This window comes from Balaenoptera ricei, chromosome 10, assembly GCF_028023285.1.
Source record: "Balaenoptera ricei isolate mBalRic1 chromosome 10, mBalRic1.hap2, whole genome shotgun sequence".
Taxonomy (NCBI): Eukaryota; Metazoa; Chordata; class Mammalia; order Artiodactyla; family Balaenopteridae; genus Balaenoptera; species Balaenoptera ricei.
The window spans coordinates 32,930,845-32,951,714 of NC_082648.1; the positions used below are offsets into that span (position 1 = coordinate 32,930,845).

Sequence of the window (20,870 nt, forward strand, 5' to 3'; positions counted from 1 at the left end):
GAAAACCTGGAAGAAATGGGCAAATTCTTAGAAAGGTATAACCTTCCAAGACTGAACCAGGAAGAAACAGAAAATATGAACAGACCAATCACAAGTAACGAAATTGAAACTGTGATTAAAAATCTTCCAGCAAACAAAAGTCCAGGACCAGATGGCTTCACAGGTGAATTCTATCAAACATTTAGAGAAGAGCTAACACCTATCCTTCTCAAACTCTTCCAAAAAATTGCAGAGGAAGGAACACTCCCAAACTCATGCTATGAGGCCACCATCACCCTGATACCAAAACCAGACAAAGAAACTACAAAAAAAGAAAATTACAGACCAATATCACTGATGAATATAGATGCAAAAATCCTCAACAAAATACCGGCAAACAGAATCCAACAACACATTAAAAGGATCATACACCACGATCAAGTGGGTTTTATCCCAGGGATGCAAGGATTCTTCAATATACACAAATCAATCAAAGTGATACACCATATTAACAAATTGAAGAATAAAAACCATATGATCATCTCAATAGATGCAGAAAAAGGTTTTGACAAAATTCAACACCCATTTATGATAAAAACTCTCCAGAAAGTGGGCATAGAGGGAACCTACCTCAACATAATAAAGGCCATATATGACAAACCCACAGTAAACATCATTCTCAACGGTGAAAAACTGAAAGCATTTCCTCTAAGATCAGGAACGAGACAAGGATGTCCACTCTCACCACTATTATTCAACATAGTTCTGGAAGTCCTAGCCACATCAATTAGAGAATAAATAAATAAATAAAAGGAATACAAATTGGAAAAGAAGAAGTAAAACTGTCACTGTTTGCAGATCACATGACACTATACATAGAGAATCCTAAAACTGCCACCAGAAAACTGCTAGAGCTAATTAATGAATATGGTAAAGTTGCAGGATACAAAATTAATGCACAGAAATCTCTTGCATTCCTATATACTAATGATGAAAAATCTGAAAGAGAAATTATGGAAACACTTCCATTTACCATTGCAACAAAAAGAATAAAATACCTAGGAATAAACCTAACTAGGGAGACAAAAGACCTGTATGCAAAAAACTATAAGACACTGATGAAAGAAATTAAAGATGATACCAACAGATGGAGAGATATACCATGTTCTTGGATTGGAAGAATCAACATTGTGAAAATGACTATACTACCCAAAGCAATCTACAGATTCAATGCAATCCCTATCAAATTACCAATGGCATTTTTTACAGAGCTAGAATAAATCATCTTAAAATTTGTATGGAGACACAAAAGACCCCAAATAGCCAAAGCAGTCTTGAGGGGAAAAAACGGAGCTGGAGGAATCAGACTCCCTGACTTCAGACTATACTACAAAGCTACAGTAATCAAGACAATATGGTAGTAGCACAAAAACAGAAACATAGATCAATGGAAAAAGACAGAAAGCCCAGAGATAAACCCACGCACCTATGTTCAACTAATCTATGACAAAGGAGGCAAAGATATACAATGGAGAAAAGACAGTCTCTTCAATAAGTGGTGCTGGGAAAACTGGACAGCTACATGTAAAAGAATGAAATTAGAATACTCCCTAACACCATACACAAAAATGAACTCAAAATGGATTAGAGACCTAAATGTAAGACTGGACACTATAAAACTCTTAGAGGAAAACATAGGAAGAACACTCCTTGACATAAATCACAGCAAGCTCTTTTTTGATCCACCTCCTAGAGTAATGGAAATAAAAACAAAAATAAACAAATGGAACCTAATGAAACTTCAAAGCTTTTGCACAGCAAAGGAAACCATAAACAAGACAAAAAGACAACCCTCAGAATGGGAGAAAATATTTGCAAACGAATCAATGGACAAAGGATTAATCTCCAAAATATATAAACAGCTCATGCAGCTCAATATTAAAGAAACAAACACCCCAATCCAAAAATGGGCAGAAGACCTAAATAGACATTTCTCCAAAGAAGACATACAGACGGCCGTGAAGCACATGAAAAGATGCTCAACATCACTAATTATTAGAGAAATGCAAATCAAAACTACAATGAGGTATCACCTCACACCAGTTAGAATGGGCATCATCAGAAAATCTACAAACAACAAATGCTGGAGAGGGTGTGGAGAAAAGGGAACCCTCTTGTACTGTTGGTGGGAATGTAAATTGATACAGCCACTATGGAGAACAATATGGAGGTTCCTTAAAAAACTAAAAATAGAATTACCATATGACCCAGCAATCCCCTACTGGGCATATACCCAGAGAAAACCGTAATCCAAAAAGACACATGCACCCGAATGTTCATTGCAACACTATTTACAATAGCCAGGTCATGGAAGCAACCTACATGCCCATTGACAGACAAAGGGATAAAGAAATTGTGGTACATATATACAATGGAATATTACTCAGCCATAAAAAGGAACGAAATTGAATCATTTGTTGAGACGTGGATGGATCTAGAGACTGTCATACAGAGTGAAGTAAGTCAGAAAGAGAAAAACAAATATCGTATATTAACGCATGTATGTGGAACCTAGAAAAATGGTACAGATGAGCCGGTTTGCAGGGCAGAAGTTGAGACACAGATGTAGAGAACAGACATATGGACACCAAGGGGGGAAAACTGCGGTGGGGTGGGGATGGTGGTGTGCTGAATTGGGCGATTGGGATTGACATGTATACACTGATGTGTATAAAATTGATGACTAATAAGAACCTGCAGTAAAAACAAACAAACAAACAAAACACCTAATACTAAACTTTCATTGGGTTATTTGTATGGAAATATGTTAATATAAATGTTTCAGACATTACATGAAATTTCTAAAAATCTTATATGTTCTGGTATAATGTTATAAGTCATAATCCTAGTTACTACTTTAAAATGTATATCTCAGAAATAACTAAATTTCTTGTCAAAAGCATTATTATGAACTTTCATCAAAACTGTAACCGTGGTCATTTTTAAGTCTTTTGTCATTTACAGACAGTTCTGGGTGTACTCAGATGCTTTTGCAAATATGTTCCTATAAAAGGGTTTCATCTTCAAGAAATTCATGGAAAAGACTCTGACAAGTACAGGTTTCTGGTAACTGACTGTACTGCTGAACTGAATGAATAAGCATTTTCAGAACTCTAATGAAAAACTGATGAACTCATAAAAGTGCTAACAAAAGATGAAGATAAAAAAAAATTAATTACATGGGACTGAGTGAACTGATGAGGATGAGTATAATTTTTGTGACTTTCTGTTTGAATTAAAAAAAAAAAAAAATCCCACAAGGACTCAGAGGCAAAGAATATACAAATCAATTTTCACTGCAAAGTAAAGGAGCTCTTACAGTGGGGGATTACTGGACTGAATGTTAATATTATGACATAGTATGAGTGTGTTTCATGTTTGGTAATTGCAATCATTGTTGCTTTTGTTGTGGTCATCCATGTACAATGCTTGGTGTCAGTCTATTTATCTCTTGTAAAAATAAAATACAGTGTGTGTGTGTGTGTGTGTGAAAAAAAAAAAGAAGAAGGAGTTCTTGAAACTCTGAGGGAATTATAGAGAAGTCTTTGTGTCTATAAATATCACTCTGAAATAATGCATTTTCTCAGAAAAAACTAGGCATAAAATTGTAGGAAAAAACTTCATGAAATGAAAGAGCATGTGAGATGGCCATACAAGAAAAAGAATATTCTCAGAGAATAATGAACAGTGTAGAGTTCAGCAGAAGGGTAATACAGATTCAGAGAGTAAAACTTTGGAGAGCCTAATTATGAGTTCCTCATATTTCATCTTTGGAGACACGGTAGTCATTGGAAATATGATGTTATAAGATGACGTTAACATACTTAAATATTTTCGTTTAGAAATGACCACTTAGAACCAGAATAAATGAAAGAGAACACAAAATAAATAAAATTAAATTTAAAAAAAAGAGTCATGTACCACAATGTTCATTGCATCTCTATTTACAATAGCCAGGACAGGGAAGCAACCTAAGTGTCCATTGACAGATGAATGGATAAAGAAGATGTGGCACATATATACAATGGAATATTACTCAGCCATAAAAAGAAATGAAATTGAGTTATTTGTAGTGAGGTGGATGGACCCAAAGACTGTCATACAGAGTGAAGTAAGTCAAAAAGAGAAAAACAAATACCGTATGCTAGCACACATATATGGAATCTAAAACAAACAAACAAACAAAAAGGTTCTGAAGAACCTAGGGGCAGGACAGGAATAAAGATGCAGACGTAGAGAAAGGACTTGAGGACACGGGGAGGGGAAGGGTAAGCTGGGACGAAGTGAGAGAGTGGCATGGACTTATATACACTACCAAATGCAAAATAGATAGCGAGTGTGAAGCAGCTGCATAGCACAGGGATATCAGCTCAGTGCTTTGTGACCACCTAGAGGGGTGGGATAAGGAGGGTGGGAGGAAGACGCAAGAGGGAGGGGATATGGGGATATATGTATATGTATAGCTGATTCACTTTGTTATAAAGCAGAAACTAACACACTATTGCAAAGCAATTATACTCGAATAAAGTTGTTAAAAAAAAAACAAAACAGACTGTTGATCAGTTATCCTACTACATAGCAAGGTCTCCTACATAAGAGTCAGTAGAGCAAATCAGACTTCCTGTTTCAGTAATAAGAAAAGCTGCACTTCTTCCAAACAAGTATACATTTTCATCAAATGAGCATCATAGATGTAATAAGTGACCATGCTGCCCCCCCTTTTCCCTGACTGTTAGCATTTTTTACACAGTGACATTTTAATTTTTCATAACTACCTTATTATACACATACACACAAAAATTTAAAGAGAATTTCAGAAATACATAAAAGCAAATATAAATAACAAAAAAAGTGATAAAACATCAGTTAGAGAGACCCTGATTCTTATTTAAGTCCTGTGGCTAAGTGACTCAGTAGACTAGCAATAAAAGAAACATGATCCTGATAAGCACTTATGAAAGAATTACATAAAGTTGTGGATGGAATATTATGTTAGTAACCTTCCAATAATGCCCATGCAAGGACATTACTGTCCTTTCACACAAAATATTCGTTTGATCACTCAGATATATTACACAGTACGTTCTTCCAAGGTGATCTCCTCTCCAACAGGCCAGCGAGTGCTCCCCAAGCTCCCAGAAACATAGCAACTCAGGATAAAATCTGGTATGCCTCTTGCTCACATTTATTCACTCATCCACCTTCAGTTCATATTATTTCATCAAAGTAAGATATTTTCAGAGAAAAGCACTATTTTGAACAATCTAAACATCTAAACAATCTAAAATGAAACAATGTATGGAATAATAGCCATTTATTTGCCTTACTCCATTTTACTAACCAACACTCACAAACATTCATTTCATACTAAATAAACAACAAGTTTGTGGAATAAGTCTCCCTTATTAAATTTATTTTCAGTTAGAATACTTGAAAATAGTTGTCAAACACAAATAAACAGTTGACATTTTTATGAGGTACCCAATCATACAAATCATGATGGCTCTTAATATGGTATGACACCATCAAAAAAGTAAATATACGTTAGCAATTTCAAGCATAAACTTTCTGGAGCCTTTTTGTAACTGCTAAGCAAAGAAAGTTGGAAATTTTTAATTCCTTGTAGCAAAAAGTATTATAGCTTCTTTTTGTTATTGATTTATTTATACCTCCCTTTACTCCAAAAAAAAAAAAAAAAAGTATTTAAAGCAGTTAAGTTGTTTGTGACTTACAAATCAAATTATTTGCTCTTTTAGCACTTTATATATGAGAGTATTTTACCTGGAAATTGCCCAGAGGGCGCATTATATTTTAAGAAACAAGTACAGTTGATCCTTGAACAACACTGGGGTTAATCTGCATATAACTTATAATCAGCTCAATGTATCCTTGGTTCCTCTATATCCGTGGATTCAATGAACCACAAACCATGCAGTACTGTAGTATTCACCATTGAAATATATCCTCATATAAATCCACCTGCTCAGTTCAAACCCATGTTGTTCAAGTGTCAACAGTAATTCTACTGCTTTTTTAATGAGTGAATCTCTGATACTAGTTCAAAGAACTCTAATTTCTGACAGCTCTTAATAATATTTTTTACTGTCAGTCTAACAGGCAATTCCAGTAAGGTTTTATTAAAAATAAAGACACAGACCTACTAGAGAATGGACTTGAGGATACGGGAAGGGGGAAGGGTAAGCTGGGACAAAGTGAGAGAGTAGCATGGACATATATACACTACCAAACGTAAACTAGATAGCTAGTAGGAAGCAGCCGCGTAGCACAGGGAGATAAGCTCGGTGCTTTGTGACCACCTAGAGGGGTAGGATAGGGAGGGTGGGAGGGAGGGAGACGCAAGAGGGAAGATATGGGGACATATGTATATGTATAACTGATTCATTTTGTTATAAAGCAGAAACTAACACACCATTGTAAAGCAATTATACTCCAATAAAGATGTTAAAAAAATGCTATCTTATTATTTACGAGTAGTAACCCATTGGCAACATAAAATGAGTCATTACTAATGAATTACAATTACCAGAGGACACTGTTTTAGACTCTTCTGATGATGAAAACACAATTAACTATACCTATAAAACATCTCAGAAGACTGCTTTAAATGAACAATTTCAGGCTAACATAACGAAAATCACTAGTTACACCATCAGATGAAATGGCTTTCTGGAAGGTGGATATTGGGGTTAGAGATATTTCTGTTTCTATGCCTCATATTACAGATTCTGAAATTGTTCTTCAAAGATGGCCACCTACTTAATACAAGTTAGAATCCAGTCATTCTGCAATTTCTCATATCAATATTTGTTATTGATATTGCAGTGCTAGCTTCCGAAGAAAGTAATGGATATCTTCTAGGACCAAGGAAGAGAGAGATGAAAACATCAGTTAACCAAATAATGAATGGGAGCTGACAGTAAGAACCAAACTTAAAAGTCAAAGTTGCCCTGTAGGAAAAGTTGCCCTGTAGGATATTGAATCCTTAAGTCTAAGCCTTGGGCACACTGCACAGTGGGGTAGCTAATTCTAAGACTCCCACTAAGGTGAATTTTGAAGGGGCTAAACAACATCCCAAATCCCTGATATGCCTTAACGTTTGATATAAAAATGCGAATCTTCCCGAAAGAGAAACCTTCAATAAGTGTTGGGATTTTACTTTAAGAAATGCACCGAATCTATAATTCCTCAGCTCCCAGAGTGGTGAAGTTAGGAACGTGTTTCCACAGCAGACCAGGAGGCCCCCTTACAAAAGCTTATTGGCAGGGATGTGAAACAAGATCTCTGAAATAAAAATATGCACACTGAGGAAAGAAAGCACCTAGGCTAGTGACCTGTGCCCTACATCACGATTTGAGAGCTTGCGGGGAAAAAAGGCTCAATACAGCTGAATGTATGGCTGCTGCAGAATCAAAATCTGTCTCTGGACCAGCAATTGTGATTTGTAAAGCAATAGGAGAGGCTGAGCATGTGAACCAAAAAGAGCTGTAACCTGGTGTGGTACCAGAGGCATGTGCCCCCTACAAAAGATTCCCATGCCTTAATCCCTGGAATCTTCATACATACAGCCTTCTTTATCTTATACCTATCATCTATTATCTTTTTTGTTACATTACATGGCAAACGGAACTTCCAGATGTGATTAAGGTGATGATAGATTTCTTTCAATAAGACAGTTAAGGGTTTCAGTGATTCAACTTAAAGAATAAATTTAAATGATGTGCTCTTTTGGCTCTCTGAGCAACACCTGCTGGTTGGCAAAAACAAGCATCTTATGAAAAGTGGCAAAAAGGGAGCCAAGAAAAAAGGTCGATCCATTTTCTAAGAAAAACTGCTATGGTATGAAAGCACCAGCTATGTTTGATATAAGAAATATTGGGAAAACACTAGTCACAAGAACTCAAGGAACCAAAAGTGATCTGGTGGCCTCAAGGGTTTCTGAAGTGAGATTTACTAATTGCAGAATGAAGAATTTAAACTTAGAAAATTCAACTTAATTACTGAGAATGTTCAAAAACTACCTGACTAATTTCCATAGCATGAATCTTACTCATGAAAAGATGTGCTCCATGATCAAAAACATAGCAGATATGAATGAAGCTCATGTTGATGTCAAGACTACTGATGGTTATTTGCTTTTTCTGTTCTGCATTGGTTTTACTAAAAAAACACAAAAATCAGATTGAGAAGACCTCTTATGGTCACCATCAACAGGTCCACCAAATCCAGATGAAGATGGAAATCATGAGCTGGAAGGTGCAGACAAATGACTTGAAAGAAGCAGTCAACAAAATGATTCCAGATAGCACTGAAAAAGATATGGAAAAGGCTAATCTACTTAATCCCCACCCCCGCCCCCATGATGTAGTCATTAGCAAAGTAAAAATGCTGAAGAAGCTCAATTTGAATTGGGAAAATTCATGGAGCTTCACCGTGAAGGTAGTGGTTCTGGAAAAGTTACTGGGGATGAGATAGGTGTTAAAGTTGACCAAGCTGAAAGATACGAGCCATCAGTCCAAGAATCTCTTTAAAATCCAGTCTTTTAATGGTGACAAATAAAAAGTCTTATTTGCAAAAAAAAAAAAAAAGAGTGATGTGACCAAATTTATAATTCCAAGTTTGTAGAGCAATTCAAATAATTTCAAATCAATAATGGGAACTCATTATTTAAAACAATCTCACTGTTGAGCTCTCTATAAACTTAGTTTCTCATACATAAAACTTACTTAATATGAGGTAAACTGAACATTGAATCAAATGTCTATTTTTTTTTCCAACGGAGCAGATAGTAAGTTTGAAGTATATATGCTGGCTAGACCTAAGTCATACCCAAGTCTTAGAATTAATCCAGCTTCCCAAAGACATATTAGGGAAATGGTGAAAAACCTTGGACCTTTCAACAGCATTCAACATACAAGTCAAGCTGGAAATTACATGTGATAATTCTCTATTTTATGCCAATCAATGTGCTCAGTTCCCTACATACTTCATTTCATTTAACCCTCACTTCAGCAAGGTAGCTATTGCTATTCCCATTGCCAAGTTTACCTAGGCAATAAGGGAAAGAGCTCTTACCCAAACCTGGTCTATCGCCATACAAGAACATGACGAAGACATCTTACCTTCATTCATAAATATTAAATTGGAAAATACTTTAGTAGAGATCCTGAAAGTCCATGAGGTGGCAATATTATTCCATGAAATGATCACCCTCTCAATCTATCTCTGCTTTTCTCCCTCTCCCTTCATAGCCTATTTGTCTCTCCCTGGATTTCAATATAGTTCCATATAAAAAAGAAAAAAAAGTTTAAAAAAAGAGTAGAATTCCTCGTAGTAGTTGTTCAATACACAAGCTTTAGAACCAACTCATCACAAATATTGGCCTTCCTTATTTTACTATATTTTAATTAAATTAAGTATATTTTTAAAAATCTTCCTAAATGTATAAATTCTCAAAATTGCCTTTCAGAAAGACAGAGACAGAAACAGACAGAAACTAGGGTTAGATCATTAATTCTTGTATTTTTGTTCTAACCATCTTCATCCTCTTCTCTTTCTCAGATGTCATGTCTCTTCTCCCCTTTGTTCTCATTCCATGTACATTACCATTATTACCATTACTATTTAGAAATATCAGTATGAACTCAGGTTTAGCCTAATATAGATATACCTGGTTACATATAGAAATATTTATAGATATGTATATCTACCTGGAATTGTATATGCACATATATTTCCTTGCTCTCAGCTGAGCGGGCCTAAAAGCAATAATACTTACATGGCAATGAGCACAGCAAGTGCCAGACCTTGGTTTCTAATACTGTTCTCCAACTGGAGTTGAGTCAGAGATTAAGGAAATGCTAAAAACAAAAATAATGACAGGAGTAGATCAGAGGGGCATAAGGGCCAACTAAAAGAGCTAGCAGAGGCGAAGGCTGAATAATTTATGCAGCAAAATATATTGGATTATAACCCAAAGTATAAAGTAAATATCCATGAGTCCATAGTGATGTATATGTGATGAATAAATAAATAGACGGAGAAAAAGAAACAAATCTCCCATGTGAAAGAATTCCAAAAAAATTATGTAGATATCTGTCCTCAAAGAGGTGAAGATAACGTCCAAACTTTGAGTGAGGGCTATGCTGTGAGTTTTTTTCAAAGAGTACAGTAAAGAAGGTTGCAGGCTGGAAGGGGAGAAGAGTAGCTGCACCATACATCAACAGTGACGAGTCATGTTGATAGTATGCACTCTTGATATGATGTTATGAAAATGGCACTTTATCTTTATGGTCTTCCTTCCAAACGCCCACAGTCTCAGTCTAACCATGAGGAAAAACTCAGATAAATCCCAGTTGAGGGACTTTCTACAAAATATATGACCAATATTCCTCATATCTGAGGGTCAACAAAATCAAGGAAGGTCTGAGAAATTCACAGTCTGAAAGAGCCTAAGGTGACATGATAGTTAAATGTAATGTGGTATCATGGATAGGATCCTGGAACAGAAAAAAAGGACATTAAGTAAAACTAACAAAATATGAATAGTGAGGTTTAGACCGAGAGATCACGATGGCAGTGTTAAGAGGACATGAAGCTTACCTCCCCCAACAAACACATCAAAAATACATCTACATGTGGAATAATTCTCATGGAAAACTAACTGGAAACTGGCAGAAGGACTCCTGTACAACCAAGGCTGTAAGAAAGATACACATGTAATCGGGTATGACGGGAAGAAAAGCATCAGATCGGGACCTGTGCCCCTGGGAGGGGACTCAACAGAAAAGGGAGATAATATGGGCAGACCCTCATGCTGAGGAGTGAGTGGATAGAACCACAGACTGGGCTTCCCAGTCCTGGGGTCCTATGCAGAGGAGACAAACCCCCCTGACAGCCTGGAGAACCACTGGGACAGAGAGAAAGGCTGGAGAAGCCTAGATTCCACTTGTGAGGAGTGCTGGCTTGCCCCCAGTTAGGGCAGAGAGAGGTCTGTCCTAACTGCTGCCTCCTCACCATGCTCCCCAGTCTGAGCCTAGTGAATGCCCCAGCCCCACCCACCCCAGGCCACAGCCTAGCACTAGATCTGGGGCAGCCACAACAGGGGAAAAGACACAATCGTGGGCTGCATCTGAGTGGAACCACAGACATCTGCACAGACAGGGCATCGGACCTCTGTAAGCACACAAGCCCCACTTGCTTCAGCACTCCCCTCCTTTGAGGCAAAAGTCCCAGTATAGGGAGAAGGAAAAACACACACTTAAAGGGAACACAGTCAGCTTGAACCAGACCCTCAGGGTTTCTTCTCCAGCAAATTGGAAACAAGTCCCACTCTTGACAGGGTAGTGATGGCCACTGAGCAGATAGGAAGTCCTGCCTCACACCATGAGCAGGCTCTAGCTAACTCCCTTATCTCCAGCCTCACCACCTACCAAGGTGATAGGTGCCAGCACACCCTGAGGAAAGACATGATTTTGTCCACATCAAATGCAGCCCTTCCACCAGAGTCACTGGGTACATGCAGTCTGCATAGGGATGCTCCCATGAATGAGCACCCCTTCAAGATCACAATACGTAATTGTTTCAACTAAAATCATAGAGACAGAGAAACTTAAGTTAAAAAAAAAAACAAAAAAAACCAAAGTCAAATAGAGTAAGAGAAACATAAGTTATGAAACAGAAATAAACAATTTACCAGATAAAGAATTCAAAACATTGGTAATAAAAAATGTTAACTGAATTAGGGAGAGAATTGTTTTAAACACAGATCATTTTAACAAAGGACTATAAGATATAAAAAGACCCAACCAAAAATAGGTAATTCAATATATAAGATAGGAAAACTCTAAAAGCAATCAATAGCAGACTAAATGACACAGGGGAACACACAAGTGATCTGGAAGATAGAATAATGGAAATCACCCAATCAGAACAGCAGACAGAAAGGCAAAGGCAAGAAAACAAGGGCAACATATGAGATCTCAGGGATAACATCAAATGTGCAAACAGTCACATGATAGGAGTTCCAAAAGGAGAAGAAGAGAGAGAAGGGTATCAAAAATGTATTTGAAGAAATTACGGCTGAAAACTTCCCAAACCTAAAGAAGGAAACAATTAGCCATGTACAGGAAACACAGAGGGTCCCAAACAAGCTGAAGGTCCCAAACACACACACCAAGACATATCATAATTAAAATGTCAAAAGTTAAAGATAGAGAGAATTCTAAAGGCAGCAAGAGAAACAGAAAGTCATATACAAAGGAATCCCCATAAGGCTATACACTGATTTCTCTGCAAATACTTTTCAGGACGGAAGGGCATGGCATGATATATTCAAAGTGCTGAAAGGGAAAAAAAATGCAACCTAGGATACTCTACACAGCAAGACTATCATTTAGAATAGAAGGAGATAAAGAATTTCTCCAACAAGGAAAAACTAAAAGAATTCAGCAATACTAAACCTACCATAAAAGAAATGTTGAAGGGTCTTCTCTAAATGGAAAAGTAGTAAGAATCTACAGGAAAGGGACAATTCCAATAAGAAAGGCAAATATATAGTAAGGATTGAGGATCACTTAAATAAGCCAGTACATATATTGAAAGACAAAAAATTGTAAAAGCAACTGTAACTACAATAAACAGTAAGGTGATAAGAATGAAGATGTAAAATATGACACTAAAAACACAAAATGTGGGAGAGGGGAGTAAAAAATATAGATCTTTTAGAATGTGTTTGAATTTATGACAATCAGTTTAGATCAAGTAGATATAATTAAGGATCAAGATATATGAACCCCATGGTAACCACAAAAATACAAAAAGAAAGGAACCCAAGCTTACTACTAAAGAAAATCACCAAACCACAAGAGGAGAAATAAAAAGAAGAAATGAACAGAGACGAACTATAAAAACAACTGGAAAACAAGGAATAAAATGGCCATAAGTACATACCTACCAATAATTACTTTAAATGTCAATGGACTAAATGCTCCAATCAAGACACGGGGCAGCTGATTTGATTAAAAAAAAAAAAAAGACCCTTCAAAATGCTGCCCACAAGAGACTCACTTCAGGGCTAAAGACACACACACAGACTGAAAGTGAAGGGGAGGGAAAGATATTTCGTGCAAATGGAAACAACAAGAGAGTAGGGGTAGCCATACTTGTATCAGACAAAAAAGACATTAAAACAAGGCTATAACAAAGGGCATTAAAATATATGTACCCAATACAGGAGCACCTAAATGTGTAAAACAATACTAACAGACATAAAGAGAGAAATTGACAATACAATAATAGTAGGGGACTTTAACACCCCACTGACATCACTGGACAGATCATCCAGATAGAAAATCAATAAGGCAACAGTAATCTTAAATGACACAAAAGCCCAGTTGGACTTAAATATCTAACGAACATTACCTCCAAAAACAGTAAAATATACATTCTTTTCAAGTGCACATGGAACTTTCTCCAGGATAGTTCACATACTTGGCCATAAAACAAGCCTCAACAAATTTACAAGGAGAAAAATTATACCAAGCATTTTTTTCCTACCACAGTGGTATGAAACTAGAGATCAACTACAGAAAGAACTATGGGAAAAGAACAAACATGTACACTAAACAGTATGCTACTGATGATGAAATCAAAGAGGAAATCAGAAAATACTTTGCGACAAATGAAAATGGAAATATAACTTTCCAAAATCTATGGATTCAGTAAAAACAGTTTTAAAAGGGAAGTTCATAGTGATATAGGCCTTCCTCAAGAAACAAGAAAAATCTCAAATAAAGAATCTAACCTACCACCTAAGATAATCAGAAAGAAGAAAAACAAAGTAAAAGCAGAAAGAAGAAAATAATAAAGATCAGAGAGGAAATAAAATAGAGATTAAAAAAAATTTTTTTTAAATCCATGAAACCAAGATCTGGTTTTTTTTGAAAAGATAAACAAAATTGATAAATCTGTAGCCAAACACAGAAAGAAGAAAAAAAGAAAGGTATCCAAATTTGAAGGAAACAGGTAAAACTGTCACTATTTGCAGATGACATGATACTTTATATAGAGAACCCTAAAGTCTCCACTCAAAAATTATTAGAACTAATAAATAAATTCAGCAAGGCAGCAGGATACAAGATTAATATACAGGAACCTGTTGTCATTCTATACACTAATAATAAACTAGCAGAAAGAGAAAGTTAAAAAAATCCCCTTTAAAATCACACCAAAAAGAATAATATACCTAGAAATCAACTTAACCAAGGAGGTGAAAGACCTATACTCTGAAAACTCTAAAACACTGGTGAAGAAAATTGAAAATGATACAAAAAACAAAAAGATATCCTGTGCTCTTGGACTGGAAGAATTAATATTGTAAAAGTGGCCACTTTACCCAAAAGGATGATTCAAGAAATAAAAGTTGATATAAACATATTTCTTTACATTTGAAGGTGAACATATTCTAAGAGAGTAAAGTGTTTACTCTGTAGAAGGATGATGAGAGGTAACAAAGTTTGGGCACTGTCATTCTTTTGCATTATAAATCTTTAGGATTATTTGATTTTTAAAAAGCTTTGGGTATCTATTGCCTTAATATTTTTTAAGGTAAAGATAAAACTTTTAAAAGTAATATGTGTTAAGAAAATTGACATAACCGTACAGAGAGATCAAATAATTTGTTTTTAAGTGGCAGAATCAGAATTAGAAACCAGGCCACATGAGTTCAGTCCACGTGTTTGGCTTTATGCTTTACCTTTTTACGTGGTTGAATGAAAAAATAAAATAGAATTACTGTGATATAGAAAACAATGAATGGCAGGTATTGTTATAACTATATACCAATGTAAATTTTTTAAATCAAAGAATTTCTTGCTGAAAAGCAACTTGTTACTTTTAACAAAACTCTACTTTCCCCCATTCTTTCCCTTCTTCAACAGAAAGAATGTGCTAACTGGCAAAGTAACTGATATCTAGGACCATCCACAAAGGCATGAATGTGAGACTTTTGACATCCTTTATAGATCATGTATCAATCCCTCCAGAAATATGTGTAATTGATATAGTGTGCTTCTAAATTATCTTCTCTCAAAGAAAAATTTAAATAGTTAATTTTATTAAACAACAGACTGTGTATTGCATTGATAGTTTCAATTTTAAATGGAAATTCTCTCCACCCAAATTTATTACTGGAAACTTTACAGCCGAATAACAAGGTTTTATCTGTCCTTTTCTCCTCCATTTTTTTTCAGAATGCCAACTTTCTCTACCTCACACCCATCAGGATGACTATTATCATAAAAACAGAAAACACCCAGTGTTAGTGAGAACATGGAGAATTTGGAACCCCTGTGCACTATCGGTGGCAATGTAAAACGGTAGTCACTATGGAAAACAGTCTGGCAGTTCATCAAAAAATTAAGTACAGACTTACCACATGACCCAGAAATTCCACTTCTGGGTATACACTCAAAAGAACTGAAAGTAGGGACTCAAACAGATATTTGTACACCCATGTTCAAAGTAGCACTATTCACAATAGCCAAAAGGTAGAAGCAATCAACAGATGAATGGATAAGCAAAATGTGGTGTGTGTGTTTGTGTGTGTCTATGTGTGCATGTATATATAATGGTATATTATTAGTTATATTATACATAAGTTAGCAAATATATATAGTAGAATAATATTCAGCCTTAAAAAGGAAGTAAATTGTGGCACATGCCACTCATGGATGAACCTCAAGAACATTATTCTAAGTGAATTAAGCCAGACAGAAAAGATAAATACCATATGATTCCACTTAAATGAGGTACCTAGGGTAGTCAAATTCATAGAGACAAGGGTTGGGGAGGAAGGAATGGGAAGTTAATGGGTACAGGGTTTCCGACGTATGAGATGAAAAGTTACAGAGATGAATGGTGGTGATGGTAGCACAATGTTATGAATGTACTTAATACTACTGAAATGTAACTTAAAAATGATTTAAGATGGTAAGTATTATATTGTATGTATTTAACCACAAAAATGTTTTTTATTCCAATTTTCTAAGTTAAATAATCCTTTGGTAAATATTGGCTAACCCTAATTTATCTATAATCATTTACCATGGTTTCTAGCAAAAGCGTGTGTTTTTCAACAAATTAGCAAAAGGAAATTAGGGTGGAAAATATTCACCTTTTGGGATTTTAAAAATCACTGAAGAAGTAAAGAGAAAAAAAGAAAGCCTATAGCTATGGTATGAAGAGATCTCTAAACTGAAGTGATCTGACTATAGTTCACAGGACAGGTGAAGGAAGAGTGAAATTTACTTGAGGTCTTGCCATGTGGGCAAAAACAAATCCCTCATGTAGAGATATGACTACACTTTAATAGTGGTAGTGGGCATACGGGGGCTCCTAGTAATTCTGAATGATAGCTTGCAAAGGCAATGTGGGGTATGTAGCCAGAAGGGTGGGTGGGTATGGTATGATCACGTAAACTAAAAGCACAACTCAGAAAGTGAAACCTTCACTGCCTCAAAGAGCAATACCTAGACCTGCAGTGGTTCTCAAAGGACAGCACAAAAGAGTAGTATCAGAATCACCTGAAAACCTGTTAGAAAAGCAAATTCTTGGGCCAGACCTACTGACTCAGATTGTTGGGCAAGCTCTCTCTGCAGGTGATTCAGATGTACAATAGTTAAGAGCCATTGTTCTAAACTATACTAAGTGCCATGTAACCACCAAAGACTATTTTAAGTCCCTGGCTCTCTACATTGACTGCACATTAGCATCACCTGGAAGCTTCTGAGGTTGGGCCCCACCTCAGAAAGTCTGATTTAATAGTTGCTTATTTATTTGTTTAGATTCCTAGTATTCCTATGTTCAGCCACAGTGGAGAATCATGTCTTTAAATGTCTCAATCAAACTGGTTTAAAAATTTAAGAAAGAAAAAACAGTGTATTAATGTTTTAAGTCACAAAATACTCATATTTTTTTGCCAAGTAAATATAAATTAATAACTAAAACAACTACAGAGTCAGCTAATACTTAGGCAAAATACAAAGTTGAAATCAACAATACAGATTTAACAGTTAAAAATAAAAAACAAAAAGGGTTTTATTAAACAAGTCAATTGTGAAAAACATAAGACTGGAAAAATTATTTTTCTAAAAAGAAATTTTGAAATACATAAGCTCTAACAGAGTGGTAAGAAAAATTGACTTTGCAACTCAGGTACAGGTGGGCAAAAGTTTTTGGCTCTGTCATCCATCAGCTGTAACATTTTGGTTAATTTCATTTTTCTTTCCTAAGCTTCCACTTCTCTTCCACTATAAAATAGTCAATATTATGAGCCTATATCAAAGCGAGGTTGCGAGGATTAAATAAATAAAACATGTAAAGTACTTAGTACAATAACTGGCACATATTTATGCTAAGTGTGGGCTTATAACTAAGAAGAAAATCATACTAAAATGAAAATACAGCAACAAAACTATGTGTAAGTTCTAAGAGTCTGGTAAAACATCTCTGTGATATTCTAAGCTAAGAAAAAAGTATAAAAACAACAGCAATACTAAAACTTTAGGGGAGTTCTCCCTATCTTTTGTGGAGGCAGCGAGTATAGCTGTGGATGTTGCATTCAACTTCCTTACCTCCTGTCAATGGAAGCAACCCGTTGTTCACTCAGGCCTCTCTAGGGATTAAGTGCTTCACAAGAGTTTTAAAATGCATGCCACCAGTTGTGCTAGACAGTGTTCAAATATGGATAACGAATTCTTACTCTTTTTGATTCCAAGATAATATTTTTAATTTCTTCATTAAGTTAACCATTACTAATGAAAAGGAGGGATTTCCCTGGTGGTCCAGTAGTAGAGAATCCGCCTTACAATGCAGGGGACGCGGGTTCGATCCTTGGTTAGGGAACTAAGATCCCACATGCCGCGGGGCAACTAAGCCTGTGTGCCACAATTACTGAGCTCACGAGGTGCCTCAACTAGAGCCTGCGTGCCACAAACTACAGAGCCCTCATGCTCTGGAACCCACGCACCACAACTACAGAGCCCATGCGCCCTGGAGCCTGCGCACCACAACTAGAGAAGAGAAAATCCACACGCCACAACTAGAGATAAGCCCGTGCACCACAATGCAACAAAAGATCCCGCATGCCTCAATAAGATCCCGTGTGCCACGACTAAGACCCAACACTGCCAAAAATAAATAAATAAATAAATAAATAAATAATAAATCTTAAAAAAAAATAAGGAAAAGGAAAGCCCATTTGAGTATCTATAATGCTAGTAGATGCATATTTACTGCTGATTTTTCCAGTTTGCAGCAGTGAGCCATTAATTAGTTCTTATAACAAAAATGAGTCAGATATTCTAATTAGCAAACAAACACATGTGTACAATTATTCATGTCCTTTCTTTCTTTTCACTAAACTTGACCCCCAGTATAAGAATTTCTTGAAACTACTAAACCATGCCCACATCCCACTCCGTGTGTGAGAAGCAGTCAGTGTGCAGGCACACAGGCACATGCTTGGGCGGGGAACAGTCATTTGTTCATTTTGCTGTTAGAAATAGAGTTGATGGAATTACCAATAATTTTCATTTTTTTCCTCAATAGTTTAGGATATTTTTCAAATTTTCCATAATAAGCCTGTATTATTTTCAACATATGAAAAATTTAAGCATAGGGCCTAATCAATAACAGAAAGTCAATAAATAGTTCATGAATAAATGAAAGTAACAGTATAAATGTTCTACACCTTGGTAAGTTTTTTTGACAACTTGAGAAAAAATAAAAGCAGACAAAATTAACTGTGATTGTCCACCAAAAACTATTTTACCTACAATTATGCTTGAAAGCAACTGAAAGATTTTTTTAAATCATTAGTATTTAAAAATTAAGCATAACTCTAAAACTAGACTCTCATGATTTTTAAATGATGGTGGGCAAGGGGTAGCCCTATATAGACATTGAAGAGTGGATATGGCTCTAACGAGATAAGCTTTGTTTTGAATTCTTAGCTCCACTACTTCCTAATAGTGTGACCCTTGCGAATGTTACTTCCTTCTCAATTTTTACAACTATAAAATGAGAATAATATTTTCATGTTCCTAGGCTTGCTGTAAGAATTAAAGGGAAAAACACAGGCACAACACCTCACACATAGAAGCCATTAAATATGAGTGGTGGTAATTATTCAGGTGAAGAAACACTATCCAAATAAGATAGGAGGCAATCAGCCCCTAGTTTTCATACCATACATGTGTGCCTTATTTATGGTACATTTATAGCACACAATGGATTTTAAAGGAAAACCTAGATTTTAAATCTAAGCATTTTCCACTTCTGAGGTAATTCAACAATATCTGACTATCCCAAGTGTTAAACCAATGTAGGTGTAATTCTGAAAGAATCAGTCACTCAAAACATTTCAAGAAAGTATTTTACTAATTTTTTTTTAATAAATTTCATTCTTTCTTTCTGTTTTGTTTTTAAACCCCACATTTGTTTATTTATTTATTTTTTTGGCTGTGTTGGGTCTTCGTTTCTGTGCGAGGGCTTTCTCTAGTTGCAGCAAGCGGGGGCCACTCTTCATCGCAGTCCGCGGGCCTCTCACTATCGTGGCCTCTCTTGTTGCGGAACACAGGCTCCAGATGTGCAGGCTCAGTAGTTGTGGCTCACGGGCCTAGTTGCTACACGGCATGTGGGCTCGAACACATGCTCGACCAGGGCTCGAACCCGTGTCCCCTGCATTAGCAGGCAGATTCTCAACCACTGCGCCACCAGGGAAGCCCTACTAATTTTTAAAAAAAATTTTAGACTGAACATAGTAACATGCCTGCTAAAATGATTCCTTATTATAATGTATTTTGTTGACTGAAACTTTGTTACTAAAAGCAGAAGTGATAGAAGACCTAAAAGGATTTTACTAAGGTATCAAAAGCAGGGGGAGTAGAAGGAAGCTCCAGGGTAAAAATATTAAATATTAAGAGTATGGAGAAATAAATTAATCCTTTATATCATATGGTGATACCTAAGGTATGTTAGATTTCTAAAAGGCTACGATTCTATGACTTTTGTCCTATATACTATGTAGCTAAGAAAGAATCTACCACTAAAACAAATGAATCAGGACAACACTGTAATGCTATGATATAGATGGTCCACAGATCTACTTTCTAGGAACTTATCCTAGGGAAACATATGTACATGTACAAAAGAAAACATATAAAGGATGTTCATTACAACATTGATACCAAAAATGTAATGTCCGTTAACAAAGAAACAGAAAAATAAAATGAGGTATAATCATACCTGGGATATCATATAGCAGCTAAAAGAAATGAACTAGATTTATATAAGATCTGACTCAAATTGACTGAACTTGTCTAAAGAAAACAATCACGTAACTAAACAATACACACAGTATGATACCAGAACTCTAAAAAAAATCTGTAGAGGTGTGTGGGTGTGTTTCTGTATGTAGGGGGGTGTCCTTGTCTGGAAGGATACATTTCAAGTCTGTATTAGATGGGCAAAGAGGAATTTAGCTTTATCTCTAAAGTTCCAACCTTTTAAAAGGAGGGTATATTTATATATTACTTGTTAAATTAAACTACTTTTTAAAAAAGTTCCTGATGTCTTTGATCATAAATGTTAAATCCTTTGTTTTACTAGCCAAATAAGATGTTTATGCCTAAATTGTTCAACAATGTCTGCAAAATTGTGACGACTGATGGAAGATAAAATATTATGTGGTGTAACAAAGATGTGTTACATTGGGTATAACAAAAAGTACCAAGGGTTGATTTATATTAAAG

General features: G+C 35.8%; 1 protein-coding gene and 1 pseudogene across 1 annotated transcript in view; one reads left to right on the plus strand and one right to left on the minus strand.

Moving 5' to 3' along the window:
• Positions 1 to 8,588, plus strand: part of LOC132372785 (small ribosomal subunit protein eS1-like) — a 56,251-nt pseudogene extending 47,663 nt beyond the window's left edge.
• SLC2A13 (solute carrier family 2 member 13) overlaps positions 1 to 20,870 on the minus strand; it is a 446,857-nt gene that overhangs the window by 294,181 nt on the left and 131,806 nt on the right. The gene's annotated exons all lie outside the window — the stretch shown is intronic.